The sequence below is a fragment of the Rhamphochromis sp. 'chilingali' genome (assembly GCF_963969265.1).
Source record: "Rhamphochromis sp. 'chilingali' genome assembly, chromosome: 15".
Lineage (NCBI taxonomy): Eukaryota > Metazoa > Chordata > Actinopteri > Cichliformes > Cichlidae > Rhamphochromis > Rhamphochromis sp. 'chilingali'.
This window is the reverse complement of record NC_137942.1, coordinates 14337307-14357074: the sequence shown is the minus strand read 5'-3', so window position 1 is coordinate 14357074 and position 19768 is coordinate 14337307. Positions and strand designations below refer to the sequence as shown.

At 40.8% G+C, this 19768-nt stretch overlaps 1 pseudogene across 1 annotated transcript; it reads left to right on the top strand.

The window, feature by feature from the left end:
• Positions 1-391: 391 nt before the first annotated feature.
• Positions 392-15845, top strand: LOC308411148 (cytochrome P450 2K1-like; annotated as a pseudogene). The gene is made up of 7 exons (XR_013974701.1): positions 392-896; positions 13883-14043; positions 14389-14568; positions 14652-14793; positions 14889-15073; positions 15174-15315; positions 15396-15845. The product of XR_013974701.1 is annotated as a cytochrome P450 2K1-like (transcript).
• Positions 15846-19768: the final 3923 nt, after the last annotated feature.

Here is a 19768-nt window from a genome sequence, read left to right as displayed (position 1 = left end):
GCTGCATGGGCAGTGTTAACCCCGCCCCCTGAGTTTGATGGGTGAGGCTGACAGATAAAATTATTTCAAGATGAGAGCCAGGCGCCAGGACTGCCAAAATGAAATAAATAAATATATCATTAAATAATTAATTAAATGTGTCAATAATTAATTAAAATGTGAAATACATAAATAATTAATTAAATGTGTCAATAATTAATTAATTACATGTGTCATAACTATTTATTTAATTAATTAATTCCAATTTTAATTAATTATTGCCACATTTAATTAATTATTTAATGGTGTATTTAATTAATTCATTATGGCAGTCCTGGCACTCCAAAAGTGTGGGGCAAAATTTGCAAAACAGGAAATTCTTGTTCTGACATGCCGACTTGCTGCCTGGCGTTTCAGTGGGGAGTGCTTTACACTCAGTGTTAGAACACTTGTGAAAGTGTTTATTTCTGAAAAGCAGAAAAGGAAGCTTCCAGGATCATGCTTGAAGAGGTTTTTAAGTCCTCCACTTCCGTTTTGCTTTTGGGGGTCATCATTGGCCTGTTGATCATTCAGATTCTTTTATCCAGCTTCAGCTCTAAAGAAAGGAGAGAGCCTCCAGGACCCAGACCTTTTCTTCTGCTCGGTAACCTGCTGCAGGTCGATCCCAAGAGGCTCGACAAATCTCTCTTTGATGTGAGAAACTTTAAAAAAAAAAAAACTTAGACAATACAATTTTGTCATTGTTGTTTCGGATTATGAATCTCCAGGAATACTATTTTCCAATGGTGACTCGTGGAAGGAAATGAGGCGCTTTGCTTTAAGTACCCTGAAAGATTTTGGAATGGGCAAGAGGATTAGTGAGGGAAAAATCATTGATGAATGTCACTATCTGATCCAAGAATTTAAACAGCATCAAGGTAACATGAGCTCTACTGAACAATTTGACAAGTTCAAACACAATCACATTGGTTAAACAAGTGACTCAATAAACAAAATACTTAGTAACCTTAGTAGAGAGGAATATAAATATACCCATGGCCATTTCATTAGGTACTGTAAAATTATGATATTATTTTATGCCATGTTATACCCCTAATTAAAGATTGTGAATTATTATGTAGTTTTAGTTTGCATTATTCTCCTGAATTAGAAGAAGCTGATAACTATTGCATTAGTTAAACTGATTTGCATTACATTAAATTGCTGACTTGTTGTGAATGAATGATATTGTTTTATGATGCATTATATTGCTGAGTTATAAGAAATACTGTTCGCAGAAGGTTATTGTCTAATTTGTCTGAGTAGAAGAGAACAGAGTGGGCTGGAGTTTTCTGCCCCATTTCAGCAGGAGCAGATAAACAGGGAGCCAAGGTCGTAGCTTAGGCGCTGGGTGAGAGAGAGAGCATGTGAATGTTTAGGCTTTTTATGATAAGGTGGAGGCACCAGAGGTTATAAAAGTTTGAGCAATGCTCCACCATTTTGAGATTTTGAGGCTGTCTGCATCAGTGTCCATCTCCCACGTGTGTGATCATTAAATCATCGTTTGACTCAACCCGGCCGGACCAGTGTTGTTATTGTGGTTTTTTCTCTTGTCTCCATCCCCAATATTTTGAACCTTAACAGCTTGGGGGCTCGTCCTGTGGTATTGGGGTGGAATTTAAAAGTTTGGACGGTCCGAGGTTGTCGAACGGACAGGCACGAGCCAGTGGTCTGATGTGAGTGGACAAAAGCCGGCTTATCTAAAGGTAAGGCACTACCTGTTGAATGATTTCCAAAATGTGCCAAATTGGATATGACTAAATTAAAGTCTACTCACTGAAATTACTGGTAGGTGTCTGTTTTGATTTTGATGAGAATCACCGTGTGGTATGCAGTTAAAGTTGCTTAAGAGTATTTAATGAAGTTGAAGAAATATGAAACTGTTCCAGAAGTAACAGAGAATGTTGGGTTTGAGTCCCTGGATGTTGAGCTGAAGGCTCAGGTAGTTTGGTAGGGAAATTAGGACAGAAACTGTTCCAGAAGTAACAGATACTGTTTAATAGTTTTACAAATTAGGTCAGAAACTGTTCCAGAAGTAACAGAGACTGTTGAATTGGTCGTAAAAAAGTTATCTTTCTTCGGTGAGACCCGTTATGGTAAAATTTCTCAAAATCGGTTAGGTGAAAATTGTTATAGGACGGCACTGGAAGATGCTAAGAAGCACATAGCCCGGAGGTTACGCTCCCTCCTGGCCGTGGACGCGCGGTCTTGACCTGTCGGCGAACAGGGGTAGTTCAGTTTTGGTTTAACTGTGGGGTACAGGGCATCCCGAAATAAGCTAGGAGTTACCGAGTCTCCTCACCGTTTTAAACGGTGTCATGTGCTTGTTTGGATACTGTTAAATTGAGTTAGGGATTTTAGAAATTAGGTCAGAAACTGTTCCAGAAGTAACAGATACTGTTTAATTGATTACAAAAAAGTTAACTTTCTTCGGTTGGACCCGTTATGGTTAAATTTGTCGAAATTTCTTAGGTGCTCAATCTGTTAGGCCTGTCAGTGATTGTAAATACAAGACGTCTTTGTAATATAAAATAGAAGAGTTTTGTCTGAGCTTTGTGTGACCCTGTGTGTGACGACAGCGCACTGCAGCGCTGCGAGCTATTTTTAGACGGTGTGTGAACATGCAAATGAGCTGTGACGCGCACAGAGGACTTTGCTTCCTGTTTAGCGTGTTTTTGAGTTTTATAATTTTGATTTGCAAACAATGATACATGCCTGTAATTAAAACGCTGATTTTGCTGATTATGATACTACAAATAAGGTTTCGAATGACTAGGGTGTGAATGAGGTTGGGTTTTAAAGCTGAAACTCAGAGAGGAGTGTGTTGGGAGACTGGCATGTAGTCTGCAGTGCAAAGGTGGGCGTCTTGCCTGCTAGTCTATTTAACAGTGATGAAAATGATATTAAATAAATCTCTCAGTGTGTTGATACAGGTGGCTACAGGGCTGGACCAACTGCCCCCACAAGCACGGCGGCCGAAGCAAAATTATAGTAATGGAAACCAAACTCAGCAAGAATCAGCAGCTGTGGAAAAGACAGCAGCTAGCAGAGAATTAAAGGAGAAATTAAGAGAAGTTTTAACACATAAAATTGCGGCCAACAGACTTGTGGAGGTTGGGAAGGCGCCTGGAGCATCACAACAAAAAGGTGAAATAAAAACACACAAGCAGAGAAATGTGAGAGAGAGGCACGTGCTAGAGAAATGCCTCGTTTGAGAAAAAACGTTAAATTAGCCCATGTACAAACGCACATACACGCAATGAAGAAACAGCTTACACCCATGAACACGTGAAGATTTTCCAGCAAGTTTAAAGCAGTGAAACTTAACATACACCCGCCGTTACACAATAAAGTTTATCCACTACTAACAAATAAACCCTCTGGGTTGCAGGACAACAACTTAACTTCAAAAAAAAAAAAAAAATCACAACCAGTGATAACACGACAAATTTAGTGGTTAATAAAAGTCAAACTGTGACATGTTTTCTTCTGATTTATTAATACAAGTGATTACTGAATGAAAGAAAATTCCATTTTTGTGCTTTAAACATGATCTTAAGAATTTTAACATGTACCTGTGTTGTCCTGTCAGCTTGGTGAGTTATGAGAGGATTATATGGTGAGAAAAAAAAAAAAAAAAAAGGGGGAGAGAAGGCTGACACAGGGCCTGGTCCCGTTGTTTTTCCCCTCTCTGAGTAACACAGCCAATACAACATGATTTTCCTGTTCGTTTGTTTTTGTTTTTGTTTTGTTTTGTTTTTTCTCTTTATGCTTGATTACAGGCTGCTTTGTCGGCCCGGAAAAGCCGAGGCTGACCCTGGACTCCTGCTCTCCCCTCTACCATCTTTGCTCTCTCCTCTACCATCTTTGATGTGACCCTGACTAAATGCTAAAGCAGCTGAACCCGCAACGACAACTTGAAAATGTCAACAGTGCTGCAGGAAAATGATCTCATGCAGCAGAGACGGAGAGCGGTAATCCAAGGCCCGTTTCACTACACGGGGAGATTTCTGTCAGCGTCTTTTCTTTCTGAGAAGACTGAGAAAGGCCCGGCTCCCACCACCGATTCTGACCACCTTATATAAAGGAATTATTGAGAGCATCCTGAGCAGCTATATCACTGTCTGGTTCGGGAACAGCACCATGCCGGACAGACAAGCACTACAGAGGGTTGTGCAATCAGCTGAGCGCACCATCCGCTCCGAGCACCCTGACCTGCACTCAATCTACAGCAGGCGGTGCTGGACCAAGACCAGGAAGATCGTGAAAGACCTCAGCCATCCCAACAACAGACTGTTCTCTCTGTTGCTGTGTACGTGACAAATAAACATCTGGATTTGGAAAACGAGGCACTCGCAAAGCCACCAGCATTGTGCCTGATTGGACACACCCCTCTCACACACTCTTTACATTCTTGCCATATGGAAAAAGACAGCTTCAGCTGACAGAGCTGTGACGAGACGCCCATTAAGCCCAGATGAAAAGTGAGGCCGAGCAAAACCATGCTGACCTTAACCACTCTGCATTAAAACTGTGCAGGACAGTGACGGACCAACAATGACCATCGGGCAGCAAAAAGGGCGTGCCAGGGACAGGAGGAGTAACTGAGGTCACCTCAGAATGGACAAAACACCAGGAGAAAATAAGCTGAAGGCACAGGTGTCGGGGCTCGGCCAGGAGCTGACCTCTGAGAAGAGCCGAACAGCAGAGCCGCAAAAGGCCGTGGAGCAAAGCAAGGAAAACATCAATGGACTTAAATCTGATTTCTACGGAAAAGACTCTGAGGTTTCTGCCCTCAATAAGACCTCGAGGCATCAGAGCAGAAACTGAGCATGGCCCAGGAGGAGCTAGCTGAAAATCGAACCCATCAGGCTTGGAGTCCTAGACACCGGACTTGAAATCAGGCCGGAGCATCCTGGAGCTAGATGAGCAGTGTGATTTGTCCGGTCTGCTATGGAGCGAACGTTAGGGGGATGGCTTTCTGTCGCCTCTGCCGTCCTCCGATCGCTCAGCGTCCTGGGCTGCCCAGCTCTGGACTGAACGCTCGGGCCGAGACACCCAAACAACCATGGACTCCATTCCCGTGGAATGGGACCACGACTACGACCTCAGCCGTGGGCTTGAAAGTGCAAGCAGGGATCCCAGAGAGCCTTGAGGCCTGTGTGAAACTAACAGAACAAAGATTGAGGTCTTCCACTGGGGAGGTGGAAGCTGCAGACTCTCCTATACACCTTCTGGATGTCAGCCGTTCCACCTGCAAACAAACGGACAGCAGTCGCACTTCTGCAAGCAACAAACGGACATCCAGACAATTGAGCTGCGTATCAAAACCCTGAAGGAAGACCGAAGCAAAAGGGTCAAGTTAAGGAGGAGCGAAATAAGGAGAAGATGCTGGACACTGGAGAAAAGGACTGCCTCAATTGGGGCCAGAACCAGTATGGACAGAACTCTGAGCAGCAGCACCAATGGATGCAAACAGACTGAAAAGGAGGAGGGCAGGACCCAGGGCACGCTTCAGGCCGTGGTTTACCCAGAACACTACAACAGGAAAGTGATGAACACAAACACCCACACAAACACACACATCTACATGCACCGACTCAGAGTGAAAAGAAACATACATATGAACATATGCACTCGTTGATTGAGGGAGAAATGACACACACACACACACAAATTAAAATGTTGATTCAATGAACTGAGAAGTGATCCACACACACACACACACGCTGATGCAATGAAGAATGCTTTACTAACAAATGCTGCACACAAACATCCAAATACGGAGTTGGTTACAACAGCAAGAACTGATTGATTATTTATTGCTTAAATGTATTTCATGCCACGCAGAGGGCATTTGTGTAGATTTAGAGGACATGGTCTGAAGCACTTTGATAATGAAAACAATGTCTGTGCGTGATGTCTGTTTATGGCTCAAAGCCTCCACTGAATTGTTTACTGTGCTTCACACAGTCTAACAAGGAGCAGTGGTACAGAGCGAAAATGATGAATGAATGGTGTGAGTTTTATTTCGAAGAGATTATGAAAAGGTTGTGTTGATTCAACTTAGTTGTTTACGTTTTTGCCAAGGTAAAGAGTTGGTGTGTAACTAGTGTCCACTATTGAGTCAAGTAAATCCAACATGTTTTGTTGGTGCAAAAAGGAGTTTTGGTTGATCTTTGGGTTTTGTTTGATACTAGGTTGATTCTATCAGTGAGGTTTGGATTGTTCTCTTTCTCTAAGAGAGAGAAAGATGGTTTGAACTTTGGACATGTTTGCAATGGGCCCCAGTATCTGTTATTATATGAGTGTTTAATTGGTTACGTCTGGGTTTGCTTTTGTTACAGTGCACTGAGATAAGAACATCTGAGAGGTGTGATCCACCGGTGGTGATATTTTGGTATTTTGTGAGTTCCTGATTTAACAAATCAGCTCTTTAATCCAGGCCTGAGAGATTGAACTTTAAAGCGCTATAAAATATTCTTATTGAAAACAGTCGCAAAGTATTTTTTCTCCATGATTATAATGGGCTTGGGAGAAAATTCACTTATATGGGAGACTGATCCTGAAGCCTAAAAGGATTGCAGCGAGTCAATCCAGTCCAAAGAAGGAAAAACAAACAAGGAGCTGTTTCCTTTAAAATGATGACGTCATCTTGCTGGTGATGGAGCCTCGAATAGGCTGCGCGTGAGACTCCATTATCAGCAACTTTTGGTATGAATGTGTGTGGATGTATGCATATGACTGACGACTGAAAGTCATGGACTGACGACTAAAAGTTTAACTAACTTGATACTGAGACAAAAACGGTGCTGACTTTAGGATTATTGAATGTCCACAGACAATTCACCCAGCCTGTAAAAGAAGGGTGGATGTTTTGTTTTGCTTTGTTTTGTCTGCAAGGACAGAAGAATGACAGAGACTAAAGAGCTGTAGCTTCACAGCAGTGTGAACTGCAGACTGAACCCTTTGGTTGCTAATTTTGAGCTACTGATGTTTGCATTAAGGAAATTGTGTTTTAGTAGCTGTGTTTTAATTAAGGTATTACATTATATTGTTGGGAATATTAAATGCTAAAGTGAAGAAAAGGTTTGATCCCACTCATGACTGAGCATGTTATTATTAACCATAGTGGGTCACTATAGAGAGTCAATTAATTTTAGAAAAAAAAACAAACAAAAAACCCTCCACCGAGGTCTATGAATAAGAGGGGAATGATAGACAGCCACACTCAAAATGGAGATATGTAATGATAAACACTGGTCCCCGTCTTTTGGGCGCTCTCTTGAAGTAGTCAACAATTTAAAAGTAAGATAAAATAACAGGGGCATGTGCTGAGGGGTGGTGCTGCACAAGAACAAGAGTAAAATAAAGAAAATATTGTTTTTAGAAGTGCAAATTAAAATGTACCATTACACTCAGAGGATCAATATGAAGCTTGATATTTGTTAATTTTGAATGAAGTACATGACTGGTGACTGTTCTGTCCTGAGCTTTTGTTTTTACAGCACCCGCTTGATCGCACCAACAGTTTCTCGCCACCGAAGAGGGGTACTTGCAAAAATAAAGAACGGGGAGGAATATCATCAAAACTGGAAACAGGTAATCCCCAAAGGGGGTGATAATGCCATAACTTTCACTATGGTCAAATTCTCAAAATTTGACCCTCAAAAATCCTTCAAACATTTAGACACAAAGTGGAGATTTAGATACATATAATGTCGTAAACCACATAAGCATGAAGTATTTGATTCAATAACATAGTGTAATAACAAGCAGCAAAAGGTTGATCATGTTAATGGTGTTTATTCAGGGTGCAGAGGAGATTATTATTATTAAAGACAACAAATGAAATAACGAAAAGTAGAAGTGGAAAATTTGCGTTAACGGTAATAAAATCAAAAAAAAAAAGAAATACTAACTAAAACTGTACTGAATGTTCACAAAACTAACTAAAATTAACTAGATTTATAGCAAAATGTGTTTGGTTGCATTGATGTGTGCGTGCCCTATAGTGAAATTAAGGTAGTACGTTAGTCGAGTTGTCTGTGTTGCTGCTCCGTTCACGCGCAGAATCAGGTCAGGAAAAGTCGGGAGACAGCGCCAGAATAGAATTGAGGATGATTTTAATATGACTGTTTTGTAGACATAACAAGAGTCTTGTAGTGGAGAGGGACGTAATGTCCTCCTGAGACCCAGAGAACAAGAAAAAACAGGGAGAAAATATTTTCGTTTTTTCTTTTTTCTTTTTTCTTTTTTCTTTTAAATGAATCAAGTGTTATTAAAATAACAATCTCATAAGATGAAGATCAGGGACCAACCCAGAAGTCACTGACACTTCACTAGCTGTAAACTATTGATTTAGGAATAAGTGATGGCACTGAACTGTCTATTTCACAAAAGTCAATTTATTTAGGATATCTGAGGAAGTACTGATTTTATTTGGAGACACAAAGGAACATTTGGCACTTCCCTCATCTCACATCTGTTTCATTGTTGTACCCAATCATTCTACAACTGAAATGCCTTGGACTGCTAACCATTTCAGGCAAGTGGAGTGAACCATATTTTGCTAGACTCTCATCAGATTGGGGCTTCCTTTTATTGATCTTTGGAGAGAAGTCTTCATTACTGGTATTATTCAGGTCTTGTTCACATGTTTGTCCCAGGTTTCTCAGCCAAGAGGAGCTTAAACTCCAGATACTGTGAGTTCTTTTCACACATTGAGATCACTGATAACTTTCAGCAACGACGTGATCTCGTAGAAACAATTAGGTGTTATGGATTCAACTATAATTGCGACACTTATTTTTTTTACTTTACTGGAAAAGATTTCTGCATTTTACCCATATTTTATTTTTAACTCAAAATCAAAATTCCAGATTCTACTACATGTTGGTTTTGCACCAGATAGGACGACAGATTTCAGGTGGCCCTGTGTCTTTCTCTATTACATCTGCCACTGCATCTCGATAATCTTCTCTGTGGCTTTTAGTGGGTCCTGACCCTCTCATATTTTGAAAAATCTATGTTTGAATCTCCCTTAATAATTGTGTTAAGAATTCTCTCCGCCTTTGTCAAAAGTTGGGTATTAGGAAAAAGTGAAATAAATATAAATATAAAGTCCCAATGTGTAGAGCACACATTAATAAATTAGTCATGTTCCCTGTGAAAGTAAATGAGCCTAATTCTTAAAGACCCCTGAAATTATTTACTAGATGTTTATTTTTTGAATAAAATAAAAATCTGAGTTTAACAAAACATTTTAATTGTAAATATCAAGCTTACCTTTCTTTCTTCCATAAAATGTGCTTGTGGGCACGCCAGCCATTTTGAAAAGGTGGGAAAAACAATTGGCAAGGCCACACCCCCACACATGTGATATAATTTTAAAGGTTCTGTTGTCCTCTCTAAGAAACATCAGGACTTAGAGGAGTGGCAAGTAGAGTATGAGAGCTACAAGCAAAAAACTAAATGTGTACTACAGTGCGCAAAAATGAATTACTGGGTCATCAGGGGGTCTTGAGGGACATTTATAAAACAAAAAATCCCACAAACCTTAAAAGTGCACTTGAAAAGCTCACACAAGAAGGTTAACCTAGCTTACCTAGAAGACCTCATCAGGGGGAGCACACTCCCCCTCGTTGAAGAGCTCCCCCACTCAACCCGCATCCCCCGAAAACAGCTAACCCCAGATAAGGCAGCGTGATGTATCCCGAGATAACAGGACTGGGACATCTAAATAAAGGTGTGAAACAATCGCCTTCAAAAGGTTATCAATTAACTTTAACCAAAATTAGGACCACTCGGTGCGGCAAGAGTTAATAGTTATTAGTCTCAACACCCAAGGATAATTAGAAGAGCATGACTGATATGATGCAACTGAGATTTGGTTACACTTAACTTTTGCAAAACACAAATAAAACCTAATGAAAATGGCGAAACGTTTAAAACCCTGGTGCAGAGATTGGCAAATCTGACCAGGAAAAGTATGAGATGGATTGTCAGGACAGTCAGCGTTAAAGCCACTTTTGACAGTCCATACTAGGATGGCATTGGACATCTTGGGGGTGGGAAGGGGTTGGTGTGACCAAGGTGTGGTTTGGCTTGTTGTATGTATATTTGAGATCATATGGCTCTGGATGGACCGGTTACCAGGGCATGGAAGGAGGACAGACTCATTAAAGGAGGAGAAGGAACTTGCTGGGATTGGAGATCCTCTGGGTGAGTGGTTGATTAAAAGCATGCATAAAATAGAAGTTATCTGTTGTTATTGATTGGTAATAGATTGATAATTGGCCACATTTACAGCTGTATTGACTTGTTGTGGACGTAGTCGACTTCAGGTTTAAACACTCTCATTAACAGGTTGAAAATAGTGATATTAAAGGAAGAGTATGCAGCGCCACCCTGTCAGACGCCAGTGATGGTGGAGCTCACTGATGAATCAGGTGAGCTGGATTCATGGCTGATTCAAAACTAAGATCCCCCTGCTGTGGTCAGTAAGGGGAGAAAAGGGGGAAATAAAATCAAGAATTAAAGAGGCATTTATAAACGTTTAGGTGTCAAGTGAAACGGGACAAAAGGGGGTGTTATACTGTTATTTTCAATGTCAGCATTATTATTGTATGAGAATCATGCAACAAGCATTGCATCGATGATCATTTATTGAAGCTTTTGACCTTATACTAACATCTGTGTTCCTGTGATTGTTATAACTTCTGATGAATCTTCTATTTACAGGTGTTAGGATAATGATATAATTTTTCATTGCAGGTGTAACCACGATCATTTTTATACATATTGCAACTTGTTGCTCATTGTAGAGTTGTGCTCAAGTTAATAAGGGTTAAAAGCTACAGTCAGCGCGAATGTCTGACTGATCTATTGAGGGGAAAGGCTTCGAGCATGGAGGGCCGCACGCGCTTACAAAACACTGATATCATGTTATTCTTTGTGATCTTTTCTTAAATTATGTCTTTAAGGTTAGTTTAAATAGTGGCAGTTAATTAAACGAGATTCATTAAAATATTAAATACCTGAGTCAGAACGTTACACGCGGATCACCTTAAGAGTCTGGGAAACTTTGTAGCTGCCTAATTTTTTTTTGAATGTTCTAGCTCCGTTGATTTGACACATTGGAATGTGTCAAAAAAGGGGGGGAAGGTTGAGCTTTAACATCAAACCAGGATTATTTGAACATTTTATAACTTCATTTGTGTCTTTAATAATTTAGGAATGGTAAAGCTTAAGCTAATAGCGGTCCGAGAAGACGGACCTTTTAGAGAATCAGTGAAAAAGCATAAACTATCACTTTCATGTTTAATCATTACTCATTGAAATGAACTGAATAGCGTTTAGAAGATTTGTTAATTTTTTGTCTTTTGTTAAAAAGAGGGGTTTCAATAATTTTCAGACACACCTTGCAAATGTGCTTATAACGAGTTGGCACTCGGCCTTTTGAAGGTCAGAAGCTTCGTTCGGCGTGACTGTCCGGACTGATAAAGTGTAAGAAATGCCTTGAGTGCGGAGGGCTAAATGCAAACATGCTTACACACACATAAGATATGATTAGAATAAGTCCCTGGGACATTCTGAATGTTTTAGACCAATTCTGAATCACTAGAAGGTCAGTAGATAATAACATTAGATTATTAGGGTTAGGAAGAGAGGTGTTTTGGTTTTCTGTCTCTTACAGAGAAAGGAACAGACACCAGACGAGGTCACAGAGATGCGAGGACCCTCCGTAGCAGAGTCAGACACAGTGACTGCCGAGACATCAACTGGGTCCAAGGGTCATGGCGTTTGGGCTCCAGCTAGTCACCACAAAAGGATGGATCCCATAAACACAGCAATAACCATGAAGGGGTTGGCGGAAATCCGGGAACACCAGACCAACGAAGTTCGAGAGGCTTTTGGGCAAAAAGGGGACACCTTCCTGTTCCTTTTTCTGGAGAATACACAGATCGTTGTTTGAAATCGGAGCAGAATAATCCCCTGATCTGTGTTACGACTGAAGGGTTGTCTAACCCCTAAGGTTGAGGAATTAAGAGCAGAGGATCACCCAACTGGACGACACTGGTAGCTGCAGCAATAAAATAAAGGTTAAGAGCTCTTCGGACAGAGGTTCTAGTCTACGTCTGAATGGTATCAGGGAACACCAAATAAAGCTGTGGGAGAACAGGGGAGTGTCATCTGGACCTGCTATCCTTGTAGTAATAGTTTGTCTTGCACCTGACTTGCGCAAACACAGAGGTCATCTTACATATGGTTTGCCCCTCAGGGGGACAAAGGACCTCGGGAGTGAGAAGAGATGAACCCGGCCACACTGGGCTACAGGGTGTTTGTGAGGTCATTATTCTAATGACCTCATCAGGGGGAATTGTAAAATTATGATATTATTTTATGCCATGTTATACCCCTAATTAAAGATTGTGAATTATTATGTAGTTTTAGTTTGCATTATTCTCCTGAATTAGAAGAAGCTGATAACTATTGCATTAGTTAAACTGATTTGCATTACATTAAATTGCTGACTTGTTGTGAATGAATGATATTGTTTTATGATGCATTATATTGCTGAGTTATAAGAAATACTGTTCGCAGAAGGTTATTGTCTAATTTGTCTGAGTAGAAGAGAACAGAGTGTGCTGGAGTTTTCTGCCCCATTTCAGCAGGAGCAGATAAACAGGGAGCCAAGGTCGTAGCTTAGGCGCTGGGTGAGAGAGAGAGCATGTGAATGTTTAGGCTTTTTATGATAAGGTGGAGGCACCAGAGGTTATAAAAGTTTGAGCAATGCTCCACCATTTTGAGATTTTGAGGCTGTCTGCATCAGTGTCCATCTCCCACGTGTGTGATCATTAAATCATCGTTTGACTCAACCCGGCCGGACCAGTGTTGTTATTGTGGTTTTTTCTCTTGTCTCCATCCCCAATATTTTGAACCTTAACAGTACACTATGCTCGTACTGGGTTAGAGACGATTTTGGGCTCAGAAGTGGTTTAACTCATCATGGCACAGATTCAACAAGGTGCTGGAAACATTTCACAGATTTTGGTCATTAACGGTTCACTGTTGTAGATTTGCCAGCTTCACATTGTGGATTTAAATCCCACATCCCACTACATCCCAAAGGCACTCTCTATTGGACTTTGATCTGTTGACTGTGAAGAGCATTTGAGTACAGGGAACTGTACTCAAACTGTCTGTGCAATCTGTAGCCTTACTTTCCTGTTCTTATCTGACAGGAGTGACACCTTGTGTGCCCATCTCTCGCTGTTAGCCCATCTGCTTCAATGTTCAACATGTTGTGCATTCAGAGATGCTCTTCTGCATACCTTGTTTGCAACACGTGGCTTTGTGAGTTACCATTGCCCACCTCTTAGCAGTTTGAGAACTGTTGTTTGCTGGATATTTTCTTTTTTTTGACAATTTTTTTGTAAACCCTTGAGTAGATTTTGCTGGAAAATCAGAGTAAAAACGTAATCATTCATCCTCATTCTGATGCTCATTTTGAACCTCAGCAGGTCTTCTTGACCATGTCTACATGCTTAAATGACAGTGAGATTGTTGTGTTGACAAGCAGTTGAACAGGTGTGCCCAATAAAATGGTCAGTGAGTGGATATTAACATTATTTTGCTCAACTAACAATACATTTACATTTTTGGGTTATGATGTCTAACACTTCACAATAATCCTACTTTAGTTGAAAAAAAAAAAAGTAACCTTAACACTGAGTCAGAACAGCCAGTATGACATTAATGCTACATTATCTCAAAGTGAGCCTAAACTGAGGTATTTATAATGTGTGGCAGTTCATTATATATTTTATATCTAATTATTTCTAACTATTTTTTATTACAGGGAAAGCCTTCAACAATAGGCAGACACTAGTTTATGCTGCTTCAAACATTATATCAGCTATAATGTTTGGAAAGAGGTTTGAATACAAAGATCCTGTCTTCCAAGCTATGGTGGAAAGAGACAATGAGTCCATCCGTCTGACGGGCTCAGCTTCCCTTCTGGTACTTATATAATTTAATGCTGACATGGAAAATCAGTACAGATATACATCTCTTCTGAAATTAGAAATTGTAAGATTTTCCTTATTTGTCTAATGAATTCATTTAAATGTTAACAAGACAAACATGTTCAATTAATAGCACAACAATGTGTAGAAAAGCATCATTACACCTCTTCAAACATAACGAAAATGGCAAATATTCCAAGATTATCAGCATCAGGATGAATATGTCAAAATTTGAAACCCATGTTCAAACAATAATAAGTAAATGAGGCTCAACTGGGGCTCATGATTTTCATAGTTATGTTTTCTGGCTATAATTTATTTGTATTGGTCACTCTAACAGATATACAACATAGTTCCGTGGCTGGGTCCATTTCTTAAAGACTGGAGGGATTTGATGAAAAATATTGAAGACAACAAGGCGGAGATGAAAAGGATCATAGGAAACCTTAAAGAGACTTTCAACCCTGAGATGTGCAGATGCTTTGTTGATGCGTTTCTGATTCATAGGCAAAAACTGGAGGTGAGGTATCAGCGGTCACTCCAGTCCTATACTGTTAATGTTGTTCATTAACGGCATTTACTCTTCTCCATATGTCGTGCTAGAAGTCTGAAATCAAGGATTCACACTATCATGATGATAACCTGCTCTACAGTGTGATAAATCTGTTTGCAGCTGGAACCGATACCACAGGAAATACACTTCAGTGGTGTCTGCTGTACATGGCCAAGTACCCTCATATCCAAGGTGCAGAAATTCCTCGCCAGGCTTGTTTCAATTTACATGAACTTAAAAAAAGGTCACATATTGTTAAATTTGATTTATATTTCATTTACATGCAGACCAGGTTCTGGAAGAGCTGAACAGGGTGGTTGGAAGTCGACAAGTTTGTGTCGAGGACAGAAAGAACCTGCCGTACACTGATGCTGTTATCCATGAGTCACAAAGACTTTGCAACCTTGTTCCCATGGCTATTCCTCACAGAACCAGCAGAGATGTTTCCCTTCATGGCTATTTTATCAAAGAGGTTTGCTGCTAACATTTATTCCAGTGAACACAAATTTGTTTTTCTTTCTTTGTTATATATTAACTTACATTTTGAACATTATGCTTTACTTCTGCTACAGGGAACTACTGTATTTCCCCTTCTCACTTCAGTCCTATACGATGAGAGTGAATGGGAGAACCCGTTTACTTTTACCCCTTCTCATTTCCTTGATCAGGAGGGTAAATTTGTCAGGAGAGATGCCTTCATGCCATTTTCTGCAGGTGCCATTAAAAAAACCCCAAATAAACAAATATGTTACGCTTGCATATACCTAAGACTATTTTCACCTCTGTCCTTGCAGGGCGCAGGGTGTGTCTCGGAGAAGGTCTGGCCAGAATGGAGATCTTCCTGTTCTTCACGTCTCTCCTTCAGCACTTTCGATTCACGCCCCCTCCTGGAGTTTCAGAGGATGAACTGGACCTGACACCAGTTGTGGGCTTCACACTCTCTCCTTCACCTCAGAAGCTGTGTGCTGTCAGACGCCAATGAAAAAGAACCAGAAATTTTTGATAACTGTGTGTTTTTCTTATGAATTAGCATTAGTCTATAGAGTGAAGTACCTGTAAATCTAATGCACAGTGATGGTATTCTATGCACTGACATCTACTTTAGTCTACATATCCTCCTTGATTAATCCTTTCTAAAGACAAATTAAGACCAATAAAAAGACTACTGCTTTCAAAACAGCAGTCTTTTTATTGGTCTCAATATATCTACGCTTATGTTTGTATTGTAAATAAAGTAAATTCATGCTAACACATACACAGTTTCTGTGTTTAACTATTGAATGATATTTTGCAGAAACAGGTTATGCAGAAATGTTACCATGGCAATATTGCTGAAAGATTGCATCAAGCCTCTGATTTAGGCCAAAGGTTACTACACAGTTACAGAATAGCAGCCTATTATTGCTAAAATCAGCACATTTCAGCTGGGGCCCTACCTGTGTCTGCAGAAGTTCCCCTGCCATTGTTTACTTAAATTACAGAGCCCTGACCATGTTTTTCTCATGACTTTAACTCCAATCCAACAAGCAGAATGGAGACCACACTAATTCAGAGTTCGGACATTTAAACTGTATCAGTCCTTGTTACAGCGTTCGCTTACTTAATAACATAATAACATGTAAGCCACAGACTAAAGTCTCTTTTACTACAGGGAGTGCAGAATTATTAGGCAAGTTGTATTTTTGAGGAATAATTTTATTATTGAACAACAACCATGTTCTCAGTGAACCCAAAAAACTCATTAATATCAAAGCTGAATGTTTTTGGAAGTAGTTTTTAGTTTGTTTTTAGTTTTAGCTATTTTAGGGGGATATCTGTGTGTGCAGGTGACTATTACTGTGCATAATTATTAGGCAACTTAACAAAAAACAAATATATACCCATTTCAATTATTTATTTTTACCAGTGAAACCAATATAACATCTCCACATTCACAAATATACATTTCTGACATTCAAAAACAAAAGAAAAACAAATCAGCGACCAATATAGCCACCTTTCTTTGCAAGGACACTCAAAAGCCTGCCATCCATGGATTCTGTCAGTGTTTTGATCTGTTCACCATCAACATTGCATGCAGCAGCAACCACAGCCTCCCAGACACTGTTCAGAGAGGTGTACTGTTGTCCCTCCTTGTAAATCTCACATTTGATGATGGACCACAGGTTCTCAATGGGGTTCAGATCAGGTGAACGAGGTGGCCATGTCATTAGTTTTTCTTCTTTTATACCCTTTCTTGCCAGCCACGCTGTGGAGTACTTGGACGCGTGTGATGGAGCATTGTCCTGCATGAAAATCATGTTTTTCTTGAAGGGTGCAGACTTCTTCCTGTACCACTGCTTGAAGAAGGTGTCTTCCAGAAACTGGCAGTAGGACTGGGAGTTGAGCTTGACTCCATCCTCAACCCGAAAAGGCCCCACAAGCTCATCTTTGATGATACCAGCCCAAACCAGTACTCCACCTCCACCTTGCTGGCGTCTGAGTCGGACTGGAGCTCTCTGCCCTTTACCAATCCAGCCACGGGCCCATCCATCTGGCCCATCAAGACTCACTCTCATTTCATCAGTCCATAAAATCTTAGAAAAATCAGTCTTGAGATATTTCTTGGCCCAGTCTTGACGTTTCAGCTTGTGTGTCTTGTTCAGTGGTGGTCGTCTTTCAGCTTTTCTTACCTTGGCCATGTCTCTGAGTATTGCACACGTTGTGCTTTTGGACACTCCAGTGATGTTGCAGCTCTGAAATATGGCCAAACTGGTGGCAAGTGGCATCTTGGCAGCTGCACGCTTGACTTTTCTCAGTTCATGGGCAGTTATTTTGCACCTTGGTTTTTTTTCCCCTTTTTTCTTTTGTGTCCCGTTTGGATCTTTAGCCATCAGAATTGTTGTCTTGAGGCCAAGAAAGATGCCAAGCGGATTTATTTTACCAAGTGGATCATCATGGCCTTGCCATATTGGTCCATTTGATTGATCTGTATTATAATTATGAATTTATTTTATTTTCAGTTGCTGCAAACGGGACAGAGATGACTGGGGGATAGGACAGGGAGAAAGAATGAAAGAAAGAGAGGGAGAGAAAGAAAACCAAAGGGGAGAAGAGACGGTGAGAAGGGGGGGAAGAAAGAAAAAGAAAGAAAAAAAGAAAAAAGAAAAACAAACAAAACACCTGGGTCACCTGTATGGAGAAAAAAAACAGAAGAGAAAGCAAACAACAAAGAGCAACATAATAAAAAAAACAGCACCATCACAATAAACTAGCTAGCAGTAGATAACAGTAGATACTAAATAATAAACGATATTGTGCAGCACGCAAGATAGACAGCGCACAATGTGCTTTGAGGCAGCAGCCAAGAAAGCTGTAGTCCGCGTCTGTGAACACCCGTGTGTACACCTGTGTGCACACCTGTGTGGATCAGCATGCTTGTATTCCAAAGGTTTCTCCATGTAACGATCTGCTAGGGAGTGTGGGGAGCCATAGCCCCGTTGCAGTGGTGTGCCCGCGGGCTCTGCCAGCAGCCAGCTGTGCCAGAGAGGACCGAGCTTCAGGCCCAGAGGCCTGAGGGCATCCCACCCCCCGGAAGGAGCCCAGCCGGGCCACAGGCGCCCGGCCCCGCCAATCGGCCACCAGGAGTGAGCCGGTACATACATGAGCGCCCAGCCCCAGACGACAAGGACCACCAACACACCAACGTCTGAGGGCAACAGATGGTAAAAGCAAAGCAAAGCAAAGCAGCAGCACTTCACTTAGCGTGGCGTTGCGTAAAACTAAGGCCCACACTTCCGAGTAAAGCGCGTCATGAAACATGAGCAGAGTGGCTCATAGGAGGCTTCTACAGCTATGACCAGCCGCGATGGAGGCTTCAGAATGATTTCTGCAACACCAAAGGGAAGTCAGGTGACCAAAAAGGAGATCACAGGTAAGCGATCCAGGAATGCTCAGATGGCCACTATTTATACTAGCGCCCCCTAATGCGCCAGGCTGAAAGTGGGTTGAACCAAGGAATAACATTCATCCTGCCACATGTACATGAAGTGTTCCTGAGGTTATCCAATTAATTCATAGTTTCAGATGACTGTGAAAATAAATACGTTCATGTTCATTAAAGGTGTTAAGCACAGGCTAAACTGTGTGGCTACAGTAGGCAATATTGTGATTGTGGTCCATGTAACTCATGATTCTCAAAGAATGCTTTAATTTAAATAAAACAATGTTTGATTCTGGCATTAATCATCACTTTTGCACTCTGGTTACTATACTCTTAAAGGATGTGTTAAAAATGTTAAACTAGTAGCTCAGTAATTGTGTGTTGGCCCTGTCTTCAGCTAAATAAATTAAGTATTGTATTTTTACTATGCAAAATGAATCAATGTCATATCTAGTTTTCAGTCTTTTTCACAATCCTGCCTTCATTATAATTTTACCAAATCAAATATTTCATGACTGAACTAAGGCAATGCATTTAAAGTGAAATTAGATAATGAAATAAATGAAAACACACAATAATCAAAATACACATGTTGGAAAAATTAATCAAATTCTGCCCAGCAACCTGACATACCAGTGGCAGGAAGCGGGAGTCTTTTGTTCAAGACAATGAGTCAAATATAGGATGCATGGCACTGTATGCTGGCAGGCCCTGCAGTGATGGCACCCTCTGCAGGCACAGATGCTCTACAAAAGGGGTGTCGAACTCGAGAGCCAGTGTCCTGCAGGTTTTAGATCTCACCCTGGGTCAAAACACCTGAGTCAAATGATTAGTTCATTACCAGGCCTCTGGAGAACTTGTTGAGGAGGTAATTTTGCCATTCAAATCAGCTGTGATGGATCAAGGACACATCTAAAAACCTGCAGGACACTGGCCCTCGAGGTCTAGAGTTCGACACCTGTGCTCTACAAGAATTGTCACTGCTGGATCCATGCTGCAAACCTCAAACCCCATGCTCTGAATCTGATCCAAACAAGTTCAGACTGAGCTCACCTAAACTGCCCTCTGATCACTCAGCATTCCTATGGCCCCAGTGGCTGGGGCTGGGCCTGTGTGTAAATAGCAATAGTCTCAGTAGGCCAGAGTCTGACTGGCTGTTATCCAAACAAGGCATGTCTGTGTTGTTAATGTTTAATATCGGTTTGACAATAACCATAAAGTCTGTTGAAACACAAGTGTAAGGCA